Raw genomic sequence first — 13,246 nt, 5'->3', positions numbered from 1 at the left:
GCGCCTGCCACCACGCCCGGCTAATTTGTGTATGTTTAGCAGAGACGGGGTTTCACCGTGTTAGCCAGGATGGTGTCGATCTCCTGACCTCGTGACCGGCCGCCTCGGCCTCCCAAGGTGCTGGGATTACAGGTCTGAGCCACCACGCCCGGCCTGTACTTGTGTCTTTTCCAAAATTGACTATTTTGGGATAAGCTTAACATCCTCACTGCCTGCCTTTGCCCCCCACAAGTAATTAGCATACGCCTAAATAAAGTTTAAGCAAGCTAGCTCCACTATTCCCAAGCATGTATTATCTAGGGTCTAGTCTTTAGAAGTATAAAGGACAAATCTCAGGAGTACAACTACAGAAAATGTTGTACCCAAACTGGAAAGGCTTAAGTGATCAATTGACGGATTTGTGTTTCCTATGGAAGAGGGTAGAAGGCAGAGTGCTAATATAGATATATAGGGGAGAAGAGGACAGGGCTTTTATGAAATGAATGCAGTCAAATCTTGGGAAAAGTTTCTTTAGTAGCATGAATGTTAGAGAGAGGATTCATGCAATTTCAGCTTTAGCCGTGTCTAAAAATATCAAGACATAGACAGCAGTTTTTGAAAAATAAACTATTCTCAACAAAACTATTAATGAGACTGATGAGGTGTTTCCTTTATTTTTCTTCTTCCAGTTACTTGGGTTTCATAGTCACATATTCAAGGGAGCGTACGGCTGTTTGGTAAAATGAGAGAATTCCACATCATGTTTTTGTTTGTTTGTTTTTAAAGATGAAAGAGCTGAACAACCTTGTTTGGTGTTAGCAATACCACCAAATTGTTCAAATTTCTTTAGAATCGTACTCCTTAAATTACAGTGTGATGTAGTTTCAAAAATTGTCTGTAATGGCCTGTGAATTGACAGCTCATTAGGGCATTCTTCAGTTTGGCTGAAACCAAAAACCTGAAACCGTCGAAATTGAAAAAAAATGGGGTTTGCCAAATTCTGCTTCCTACACTTTCACCTACCACGCCGTGTTCAAATATTGTGCTTGATAAGTATCGGAAACATAAGGTACTCCTGATTTCAGTATAGTTTCACCAAAGTGGTATTCTTTGTGAGAAAGCCATAATCTCATCAGTAATCCCTTTCGAAAAGATCCAACGGAAAATATGAACTAGCAATTCCTCATGACAAGAACGTAAAACTCAGGAAAAATCCTAAGGCAGAGCAGCTTCAGGCCTCAGTGTGAAACTATCATAGTCTGGGCGCAGTGGCTCACGCCTATAGTCCCTTCACTTTGGAAGGCAAGTTGGGGCAGATCATCTGAAGTTGGCAGTTGAAGACCACCCTGGCCCAAATGGTGAAACCTCCTCTACACTTTATAAAAAAGACAAAAATTTGCCTGGCGTGGTGGCGTACTCATTTAGTCCCAGCTACTCTGGAGGCTGAGGCAGGAGAATGCCTTGGGCCCAGGATGCGGAGGCTGCAGTGAGCTGAGCTCAGGACACTGTAATCCAGCCTGAGGGACAGAGGGAGACTCTGTCTCAAAAATAAATCAATAAGTACATAAATAAATAAATAAAATGAGATGAAATTGAAATAATATTTTCATATTCCCCTCACCCAGCCCATTTTATTTCCAGAGTATTGGATAAGCCACCTGTTTCCCTGTGCGTTAGGGATATTTTTTTCTCAGACATTGAAGTTTTCTAAGTGCAACTTCTTAAAAAGTCTCATTTTTAGCGTAAATAGTTTCTTTATGGTTGTGAAACGTGAACTTTGCGATTCTGTGAGGAAGACTGAATTCTGAAATACCCCCTGCATTTCCCGCCCCTCGGAGACTCGCCCTGTGTCTGCCCCTCCCTTGGGGGTGGGCGGAAGCGTGAATTGATGAGCCCGCCCAAATCCCTGATTTCCTTAGGGATATCCTGAGCCAATAGCTGCTAAGGGCTGGGTCTAGTTCAATCATCCGAGCTCTTTATAAGGGAGGACTGGAGCTCCCTGAGATGACATTGCCCTGTGGGAGATTCCCCGGCACTGGCCGTGCAGACCCAGGGAGCCTCACAGCCCAGACCTGGGCAACACTTGCAGGAGCCGAGAGCGTCCTCACGGCAGCAGGCAGAACAGACAAGTGGGCCTGGGGCTCACAACCCGAAGGCATTGAATTCTGCCACCACCTCGAGTCAGATCGAAGCCAGACCCTTCTCAGGTGAAGGCAGCGACCACACAGCCAGACCCATCCCGGAGGTCCCTCGTGTGGCTCTGAGCAGGTGGCAGTCACTTGGACTGGTAGAACTTCTGACCTCTGAGCTGGGGTTTGTTTTAAGTGTCCAAAATTTGTGAGAATTTATTCTGCATTGATGTAAAACTAATATACTCTCCATCCACAAGTTTCTTCACATTGTGGAAGTGAGAAAATTCAGCGTGTGTGTTTGTGTGTGGGAAGGGGAGGCAGGGAGCTGTGTCCAGTTATTTCTAAAGTGGCTCAGCAGAAACACGGCAGCTAAAATCTTCGAAAGGTTCTCGCTGCAGATCCGTAATCAAACCACCCCAGCCAGAACTTCTGCCTCTACAGCTGCCGTCACGGGGCAGACTTGAATCTCACCCGTGGAGATGGGCAGGCAAACAGGTGTGTCTGCTGAGATGTTCGCCATGCCCCGAGGTCTGAAGGGCAGCAAGAAGGATGGAATCCCTGAGGACCTAGGTGGGAACTTGGAAGAACCCAGGGATCAGGGAGGTGAGCTCAGGAGTGAGGATGTCATGGACCTCACAGAAGGGGACAAGGAGGCCTCAGCCTCAGCTCCTCCTGCCGCCAAAAGACGGAAAAGACATACCAAAGGAAAGAAGGAGAGGAAGCCCACCGTGGATGCAGAGGAGGCTCAGAGGATGACAGCCCTGCTGTCTGCCATGTCTGAGGAGCAGCTGGCCCGCTACGAAGTGTGTCGCCGGTCAGCTTTCCCAAAAGCACGCATTGCAGGTCTGATGAAGTCTATCACCGGCAGTTCGGTGTCTGAGAACGCCGCCATTGCCATGGCTGGAATCGCCAAGGTCTTTGTTGGAGAGGTGGTGGAAGAGGCCCTGGACGTGTGTGAGATGTGGGGAGAAACGCCCCCGCTGCAGCCCAAGCATTTAAGGGAGGCTGTCCGCAGGTTAAAGCCCAAGGGCCTCTTCCCCAACAGCAACTACCAAAAAATCATGCTCTAGGCCCAAGGCCAGAGGCAAGGGTCTGTTGGTGCAGGAATAAGTACTGCATTCATCTTCCAGCCACAGGACTGTGTTTGCTGGAGCTTCCGCCTCTCAGTCCACCCTGGATTTACCCACGACCTTAGTGTCTGAAAATGTGAAGTTGCCCTTACCTGGATGAAGACAGCAGACTGTTTCATAGGAGCCTTGGCCAAATGCTTGGGCATCTTCATGGGATATGGAGGCATCTTTCTATGTCTCTCTAGTTGGAAGAATAAAGGTGCCTGGGCCTAGAGCATCCTGTGGACAGGTAGCTGCGTTCAGAGAGGGAAGCCCTTCCCAGGAGTTGTATGGTTTCACGCTGAAGCCTGGTGTAGCCGTGTCTTAGCTTGTAGGCTCATGTCTGGGTTTCAGAAACTGAAGCTTCCGGAAATGTCTCCCAATTGTTGTTCTTCTGTACATTTTCAACGCTCATATGTATTTTTGTGAGCCGCCACAAAATCTGTTAAACTGTTAAACTGTTTTCCAAACTGCAGAAATGAAAATAAAACCGAAAAGCACTTTTTTTCTCTAAGTTGACTCTTCCATTCCTGCCTCCTGTGCTTTATGTCAGCAAGTGACCCTTTGCTTTATTATAATGCAATATAGTAGAGATGCATCACGTAAGACTAGAGGGAAACCAATTCCAAAACTACCTTTCCTCAAGCCGCCGTTTCTAATGAACACATGGGCAGTTTCAAAGACACAGAGAGAGCCTGTGGATACTTCACGTTCGTTACACATGGTGATTTTCCCAGTGCTTCCGGAGACACTGAAATTGACTTCCAAACATTGCTTTAGAGTATTCTTGATTTCATTCATTCTACCGATGACCCACTCAGAATACCCAACCTGAGTGCAGAGACATTGGAGAAGTTGTTAAAGTATCGGACCGACTAGGTTCGTCACGAGTGACAAAGTTATCGCATACTCTACTTGTACATACTCGGCTTTACCTTGATGATGGAAAAGAGGAATTTTTTGTTACAGAAGAAAGACCTGAGATTTATTATGGAATCACCGTGAATCTTCCCAGCACAGCTCACAGCTATCCACGGTGCTGTTTCAGTCTGTTTACCTTTGCCATGTGCCCCCTGAATCGCAGAGGGTAAGCAAAAAGGATCGAAAAGACCCCATAGTTCAGCCCTAATATTGAATGGAGAGTAACATGTGCTCTTTCTTCCTGAAGCCAGAGATACTCCCGGAAAATATAGTTTTATTTCCTCATACCCTCAGCTCTTGTTCTTAAACTAGGACTTATTGTACATAGAATCTGCCTTCGGGTATTACACAAATTTCTAAACTTTACCAAGTATGGGGAAATTCTGTTTCATACCTCCATATTGTGACGTTGTTCAGCTTTCCTTTTATTTTTACCAACTTTCTTGTAAAGGCATGTAACAAGTTAGACCAGCGTATCTTCGAGACACAAGGAGGGTACAGGTTCCTGGAAGAACTGATGGAGATGGGAGGGCTCTCTCGGGAATTAAAGTGCTCGAGCAACCAAAAGAAGTAAGATCCAAGAGACCTAATATCTCCCAGTCTTTAGATTGCTCTCAGCTCATTCCATTTCCATGGCACTGAGGAGTCATGGAAGCTGTATTCTGTCAGATGTTGCAGGTCTAGCACTTTCTGAAGAGTAGAGGAAGAGAGAAGCTGGCCCAGGCAGGTTGGTCTGCTGAGGTGGAGACAAGCAATTTTTCCCGGAGCTTCATTACTATCCTTAAAGTACGTTACTATTTGTAATGTACATTTGGAGACTGCCTAGAAAAATGTGGTCTCTGATTGGTGCTGGTTAAGTGGTGACGAGATAACTCAGAAGTAAAGTGAGTGTACCTGAGTACACACACACACACAGACACACACACACACACACACACACACACATTCATATATATGAAGATGTTTTTTTTCTTTCTTTTTTGAGGCAGAATCCCACTCTGCCGCCCAGGCCGGAGTGCAGTGGCGCAATCTCGGCTCACTGCGAGCTCCGCCTCCCGGGTTCGTGCTCTTCTCCTGCCTCAGCCTCCCGAGTAGCTGAGACTACAAGCGCCTGCCACCACGCCCGGCTAATTTGTGTATGTTTAGCAGAGACGGGGTTTCACCGTGTTAGCCAGGATGGTGTCGATCTCCTGACCTCGTGACCGGCCGCCTCGGCCTCCCAAGGTGCTGGGATTACAGGTCTGAGCCACCACGCCCGGCCTGTACTTGTGTCTTTTCCAAAATTGACTATTTTGGGATAAGCTTAACATCCTCACTGCCTGCCTTTGCCCCCCACAAGTAATTAGCATACGCCTAAATAAAGTTTAAGCAAGCTAGCTCCACTATTCCCAAGCATGTATTATCTAGGGTCTAGTCTTTAGAAGTATAAAGGACAAATCTCAGGAGTACAACTACAGAAAATGTTGTACCCAAACTGGAAAGGCTTAAGTGATCAATTGACGGATTTGTGTTTCCTATGGAAGAGGGTAGAAGGCAGAGTGCTAATATAGATATATAGGGGAGAAGAGGACAGGGCTTTTATGAAATGAATGCAGTCAAATCTTGGGAAAAGTTTCTTTAGTAGCATGAATGTTAGAGAGAGGATTCATGCAATTTCAGCTTTAGCCGTGTCTAAAAATATCAAGACATAGCCAGCAGTTTTTGAAAAATAAACTATTCTCAACAAAACTATTAATGAGACTGATGAGGTGTTTCCTTTATTTTTCTTCTTCCAATTACTTGGGTTTCATAGTCACATATTCAAGGGAGCGTACGGCTGTTTGGTAAAATGAGAGAATTCCACATCATGTTTTTGTTTGTTTGTTTTTAAAGATGAAAGAGCTGAACAACCTTGTTTGGTGTTAGCAATACCACCAGATTGTTCAAATTTCTTTAGAATCGTACTCCTTAAATTACAGTGTGATGTAGTTTCAAAAATTGTCTGTAATGGCCTGTGAATTGACAGCTCATTAGGGCATTCTTCAGTTTGGCTGAAACCAAAAACCTGAAACCGTCGAAATTGAAAAAAAATGGGGTTTGCCAAATTCTGCTTCCTACACTTTCACCTACCACGCCGTGTTCAAATATTGTGCTTGATAAGTATCGGAAACATAAGGTACTCCTGATTTCAGTATAGTTTCACCAAAGTGGTATTCTTTGTGAGAAAGCCATAATCTCATCAGTAATCCCTTTCGAAAAGATCCAACGGAAAATATGAACTAGCAACTCCTCATGACAAGAACGTAAAACTCAGGAAAAATCCTAAGGCAGAGCAGCTTCAGGCCTCAGTGTGAAACTATCATAGTCTGGGCGCAGTGGCTCACGCCTATAGTCCCTTCACTTTGGAAGGCAAGTTGGGGCAGATCATCTGAAGTTGGCAGTTGAAGACCACCCTGGCCCAAATGGTGAAACCTCCTCTACACTTTATAAAAAAGACAAAAATTTGCCTGGCGTGGTGGCGTACTCATTTAGTCCCAGCTACTCTGGAGGCTGAGGCAGGAGAATGCCTTGGGCCCAGGATGCGGAGGCTGCAGTGAGCTGAGCTCAGGACACTGTAATCCAGCCTGAGGGACAGAGGGAGACTCTGTCTCAAAAATAAATCAATAAGTACATAAATAAATAAATAAAATGAGATGAAATTGAAATAATATTTTCATATTCCCCTCACCCAGCCCATTTTATTTCCAGAGTATTGGATAAGCCACCTGTTTCCCTGTGCGTTAGGGATATTTTTTTCTCAGACATTGAAGTTTTCTAAGTGCAACTTCTTAAAAAGTCTCATTTTTAGCGTAAATAGTTTCTTTATGGTTGTGAAACGTGAACTTTGCGATTCTGTGAGGAAGACTGAATTCTGAAATACCCCCTGCATTTCCCGCCCCTCGGAGACTCGCCCTGTGTCTGCCCCTCCCTTGGGGGTGGGCGGAAGCGTGAATTGATGAGCCCGCCCAAATCCCTGATTTCCTTAGGGATATCCTGAGCCAATAGCTGCTAAGGGCTGGGTCTAGTTCAATCATCCGAGCTCTTTATAAGGGAGGACTGGAGCTCCCTGAGATGACATTGCCCTGTGGGAGATTCCCCGGCACTGGCCGTGCAGACCCAGGGAGCCTCACAGCCCAGACCTGGGCAACACTTGCAGGAGCCGAGAGCGTCCTCACGGCAGCAGGCAGAACAGACAAGTGGGCCTGGGGCTCACAACCCGAAGGCATTGAATTCTGCCACCACCTCGAGTCAGATCGAAGCCAGACCCTTCTCAGGTGAAGGCAGCGACCACACAGCCAGACCCATCCCGGAGGTCCCTCGTGTGGCTCTGAGCAGGTGGCAGTCACTTGGACTGGTAGAACTTCTGACCTCTGAGCTGGGGTTTGTTTTAAGTGTCCAAAATTTGTGAGAATTTATTCTGCATTGATGTAAAACTAATATACTCTCCATCCACAAGTTTCTTCACATTGTGGAAGTGAGAAAATTCAGCGTGTGTGTTTGTGTGTGGGAAGGGGAGGCAGGGAGCTGTGTCCAGTTATGGCTAAAGTGGCTCAGCAGAAACACGGCAGCTAAAATCTTCGAAAGGTTCTCGCTGCAGATCCGTAATCAAACCACCCCAGCCAGAACTTCTGCCTCTACAGCTGCTGTCACGGGGCAGACTTGAATCTCACCCGTGGAGATGGGCAGGCAAACAGGTGTGTCTGCTGAGATGTTCGCCATGCCCCGAGGTCTGAAGGGCAGCAAGAAGGATGGAATCCCTGAGGACCTAGGTGGGAACTTGGAAGAACCCAGGGATCAGGGAGGTGAGCTCAGGAGTGAGGATGTCATGGACCTCACAGAAGGGGACAAGGAGGCCTCAGCCTCAGCTCCTCCTGCCGCCAAAAGACGGAAAAGACATACCAAAGGAAAGAAGGAGAGGAAGCCCACCGTGGATGCAGAGGAGGCTCAGAGGATGACAGCCCTGCTGTCTGCCATGTCTGAGGAGCAGCTGGCCCGCTACGAAGTGTGTCGCCGGTCAGCTTTCCCAAAAGCACGCATTGCAGGTCTGATGAAGTCTATCACCGGCAGTTCGGTGTCTGAGAACGCCGCCATTGCCATGGCTGGAATCGCCAAGGTCTTTGTTGGAGAGGTGGTGGAAGAGGCCCTGGACGTGTGTGAGATGTGGGGAGAAACGCCCCCGCTGCAGCCCAAGCATTTAAGGGAGGCTGTCCGCAGGTTAAAGCCCAAGGGCCTCTTCCCCAACAGCAACTACCAAAAAATCATGCTCTAGGCCCAAGGCCAGAGGCAAGGATCTGTTGGTGCAGGAATAAGTACTGCATTCATCTTCCAGCCACAGGACTCTGTTTGCTGGAGCTTCCGCCTCTCAGTCCACCCTGGATTTACCCACGACCTTAGTGTCTGAAAATGTGAAGTTGCCCTTACCTGGATGAAGACAGCAGACTGTTTCATAGGAGCCTTGGCCAAATGCTTGGGCATCTTCATGGGATATGGAGGCATCTTTCTATGTCTCTCTAGTTGGAAGAATAAAGGTGCCTGGGCCTAGAGCATCCTGTGGACAGGTAGCTGCGTTCAGAGAGGGAAGCCCTTCCCAGGAGTTGTATGGTTTCACGCTGAAGCCTGGTGTAGCCGTGTCTTAGCTTGTAGGCTCATGTCTGGGTTTCAGAAACTGAAGCTTCCGGAAATGTCTCCCAATTGTTGTTCTTCTGTACATTTTCAACGCTCATATGTATTTTTGTGAGCCGCCACAAAATCTGTTAAACTGTTAAACTGTTTTCCAAACTGCAGAAATGAAAATAAAACCGAAAAGCACTTTTTTTCTCTAAGTTGACTCTTCCATTCCTGCCTCCTGTGCTTTATGTCAGCAAGTGACCCTTTGCTTTATTATAATGCAATATAGTAGAGATGCATCACGTAAGACTAGAGGGAAACCAATTCCAAAACTACCTTTCCTCAAGCCGCCGTTTCTAATGAACACATGGGCAGTTTCAAAGACACAGAGAGAGCCTGTGGATACTTCACGTTCGTTACACATGGTGATTTTCCCAGTGCTTCCGGAGACACTGAAATTGACTTCCAAACATTGCTTTAGAGTATTCTTGATTTCATTCATTCTACCGATGACCCACTCAGAATATCCAACCTGAGTGCAGAGACATTGGAGAAGTTGTTAAAGTATCGGACCGACTAGGTTCGTCACGAGTGACAAAGTTATCGCATACTCTACTTGTACATACTCGGCTTTACCTTGATGATGGAAAAGAGGAATTTTTTGTTACAGAAGAAAGACCTGAGATTTATTATGGAATCACCGTGAATCTTCCCAGCACAGCTCACAGCTATCCACGGTGCTGTTTCAGTCTGTTTACCTTTGCCATGTGCCCCCTGAATCGCAGAGGGTAAGCAAAAAGGATCGAAAAGACCCCATAGTTCAGCCCTAATATTGAATGGAGAGTAACATGTGCTCTTTCTTCCTGAAGCCAGAGATACTCCCGGAAAATATAGTTTTATTTCCTCATACCCTCAGCTCTTGTTCTTAAACTAGGACTTATTGTACATAGAATCTGCCTTCGGGTATTACACAAATTTCTAAACTTTACCAAGTATGGGGAAATTCTGTTTCATACCTCCATATTGTGACGTTGTTCAGCTTTCCTTTTATTTTTACCAACTTTCTTGTAAAGGCATGTAACAAGTTAGACCAGCGTATCTTCGAGACACAAGGAGGGTACAGGTTCCTGGAAGAACTGATGGAGATGGGAGGGCTCTCTCGGGAATTAAAGTGCTCGAGCAACCAAAAGAAGTAAGATCCAAGAGACCTAATATCTCCCAGTCTTTAGATTGCTCTCAGCTCATTCCATTTCCATGGCACTGAGGAGTCATGGAAGCTGTATTCTGTCAGATGTTGCAGGTCTAGCACTTTCTGAAGAGTAGAGGAAGAGAGAAGCTGGCCCAGGCAGGTTGGTCTGCTGAGGTGGAGACAAGCAATTTTTCCCGGAGCTTCATTACTATCCTTAAAGTACGTTACTATTTGTAATGTACATTTGGAGACTGCCTAGAAAAATGTGGTCTCTGATTGGTGCTGGTTAAGTGGTGACGAGATAACTCAGAAGTAAAGTGAGTGTACCTGAGTACACACACACACACAGACACACACACACACACACACACACACACATTCATATATATGAAGATGTTTTTTTTCTTTCTTTTTTGAGGCAGAATCCCACTCTGCCGCCCAGGCCGGAGTGCAGTGGCGCAATCTCGGCTCACTGCGAGCTCCGCCTCCCGGGTTCGTGCTCTTCTCCTGCCTCAGCCTCCCGAGTAGCTGAGACTACAAGCGCCTGCCACCACGCCCGGCTAATTTGTGTATGTTTAGCAGAGACGGGGTTTCACCGTGTTAGCCAGGATGGTGTCGATCTCCTGACCTCGTGACCGGCCGCCTCGGCCTCCCAAGGTGCTGGGATTACAGGTCTGAGCCACCACGCCCGGCCTGTACTTGTGTCTTTTCCAAAATTGACTATTTTGGGATAAGCTTAACATCCTCACTGCCTGCCTTTGCCCCCCACAAGTAATTAGCATACGCCTAAATAAAGTTTAAGCAAGCTAGCTCCACTATTCCCAAGCATGTATTATCTAGGGTCTAGTCTTTAGAAGTATAAAGGACAAATCTCAGGAGTACAACTACAGAAAATGTTGTACCCAAACTGGAAAGGCTTAAGTGATCAATTGACGGATTTGTGTTTCCTATGGAAGAGGGTAGAAGGCAGAGTGCTAATATAGATATATAGGGGAGAAGAGGACAGGGCTTTTATGAAATGAATGCAGTCAAATCTTGGGAAAAGTTTCTTTAGTAGCATGAATGTTAGAGAGAGGATTCATGCAATTTCAGCTTTAGCCGTGTCTAAAAATATCAAGACATAGCCAGCAGTTTTTGAAAAATAAACTATTCTCAACAAAACTATTAATGAGACTGATGAGGTGTTTCCTTTATTTTTCTTCTTCCAATTACTTGGGTTTCATAGTCACATATTCAAGGGAGCGTACGGCTGTTTGGTAAAATGAGAGAATTCCACATCATGTTTTTGTTTGTTTGTTTTTAAAGATGAAAGAGCTGAACAACCTTGTTTGGTGTTAGCAATACCACCAGATTGTTCAAATTTCTTTAGAATCGTACTCCTTAAATTACAGTGTGATGTAGTTTCAAAAATTGTCTGTAATGGCCTGTGAATTGACAGCTCATTAGGGCATTCTTCAGTTTGGCTGAAACCAAAAACCTGAAACCGTCGAAATTGAAAAAAAATGGGGTTTGCCAAATTCTGCTTCCTACACTTTCACCTACCACGCCGTGTTCAAATATTGTGCTTGATAAGTATCGGAAACATAAGGTACTCCTGATTTCAGTATAGTTTCACCAAAGTGGTATTCTTTGTGAGAAAGCCATAATCTCATCAGTAATCCCTTTCGAAAAGATCCAACGGAAAATATGAACTAGCAACTCCTCATGACAAGAACGTAAAACTCAGGAAAAATCCTAAGGCAGAGCAGCTTCAGGCCTCAGTGTGAAACTATCATAGTCTGGGCGCAGTGGCTCACGCCTATAGTCCCTTCACTTTGGAAGGCAAGTTGGGGCAGATCATCTGAAGTTGGCAGTTGAAGACCACCCTGGCCCAAATGGTGAAACCTCCTCTACACTTTATAAAAAAGACAAAAATTTGCCTGGCGTGGTGGCGTACTCATTTAGTCCCAGCTACTCTGGAGGCTGAGGCAGGAGAATGCCTTGGGCCCAGGATGCGGAGGCTGCAGTGAGCTGAGCTCAGGACACTGTAATCCAGCCTGAGGGACAGAGGGAGACTCTGTCTCAAAAATAAATCAATAAGTACATAAATAAATAAATAAAATGAGATGAAATTGAAATAATATTTTCATATTCCCCTCACCCAGCCCATTTTATTTCCAGAGTATTGGATAAGCCACCTGTTTCCCTGTGCGTTAGGGATATTTTTTTCTCAGACATTGAAGTTTTCTAAGTGCAACTTCTTAAAAAGTCTCATTTTTAGCGTAAATAGTTTCTTTATGGTTGTGAAACGTGAACTTTGCGATTCTGTGAGGAAGACTGAATTCTGAAATACCCCCTGCATTTCCCGCCCCTCGGAGACTCGCCCTGTGTCTGCCCCTCCCTTGGGGGTGGGCGGAAGCGTGAATTGATGAGCCCGCCCAAATCCCTGATTTCCTTAGGGATATCCTGAGCCAATAGCTGCTAAGGGCTGGGTCTAGTTCAATCATCCGAGCTCTTTATAAGGGAGGACTGGAGCTCCCTGAGATGACATTGCCCTGTGGGAGATTCCCCGGCACTGGCCGTGCAGACCCAGGGAGCCTCACAGCCCAGACCTGGGCAACACTTGCAGGAGCCGAGAGCGTCCTCACGGCAGCAGGCAGAACAGACAAGTGGGCCTGGGGCTCACAACCCGAAGGCATTGAATTCTGCCACCACCTCGAGTCAGATCGAAGCCAGACCCTTCTCAGGTGAAGGCAGCGACCACACAGCCAGACCCATCCCGGAGGTCCCTCGTGTGGCTCTGAGCAGGTGGCAGTCACTTGGACTGGTAGAACTTCTGACCTCTGAGCTGGGGTTTGTTTTAAGTGTCCAAAATTTGTGAGAATTTATTCTGCATTGATGTAAAACTAATATACTCTCCATCCACAAGTTTCTTCACATTGTGGAAGTGAGAAAATTCAGCGTGTGTGTTTGTGTGTGGGAAGGGGAGGCAGGGAGCTGTGTCCAGTTATGGCTAAAGTGGCTCAGCAGAAACACGGCAGCTAAAATCTTCGAAAGGTTCTCGCTGCAGATCCGTAATCAAACCACCCCAGCCAGAACTTCTGCCTCTACAGCTGCTGTCATGGGGCAGACTTGAATCTCACCCGTGGAGATGGGCAGGCAAACAGGTGTGTCTGCTGAGATGTTCGCCATGCCCCGAGGTCTGAAGGGCAGCAAGAAGGATGGAATCCCTGAGGACCTAGGTGGGAACTTGGAAGAACCCAGGGATCAGGGAGGTGAGCTCAGGAGTGAGGATGTCATGGACCTCACAG

Source organism: Pongo abelii, chromosome 12 (genome assembly GCF_028885655.2).
Source record: "Pongo abelii isolate AG06213 chromosome 12, NHGRI_mPonAbe1-v2.0_pri, whole genome shotgun sequence".
Classification (NCBI taxonomy): domain Eukaryota; kingdom Metazoa; phylum Chordata; class Mammalia; order Primates; family Hominidae; genus Pongo; species Pongo abelii.
Note: the sequence above shows the minus strand (reverse complement) of the source record.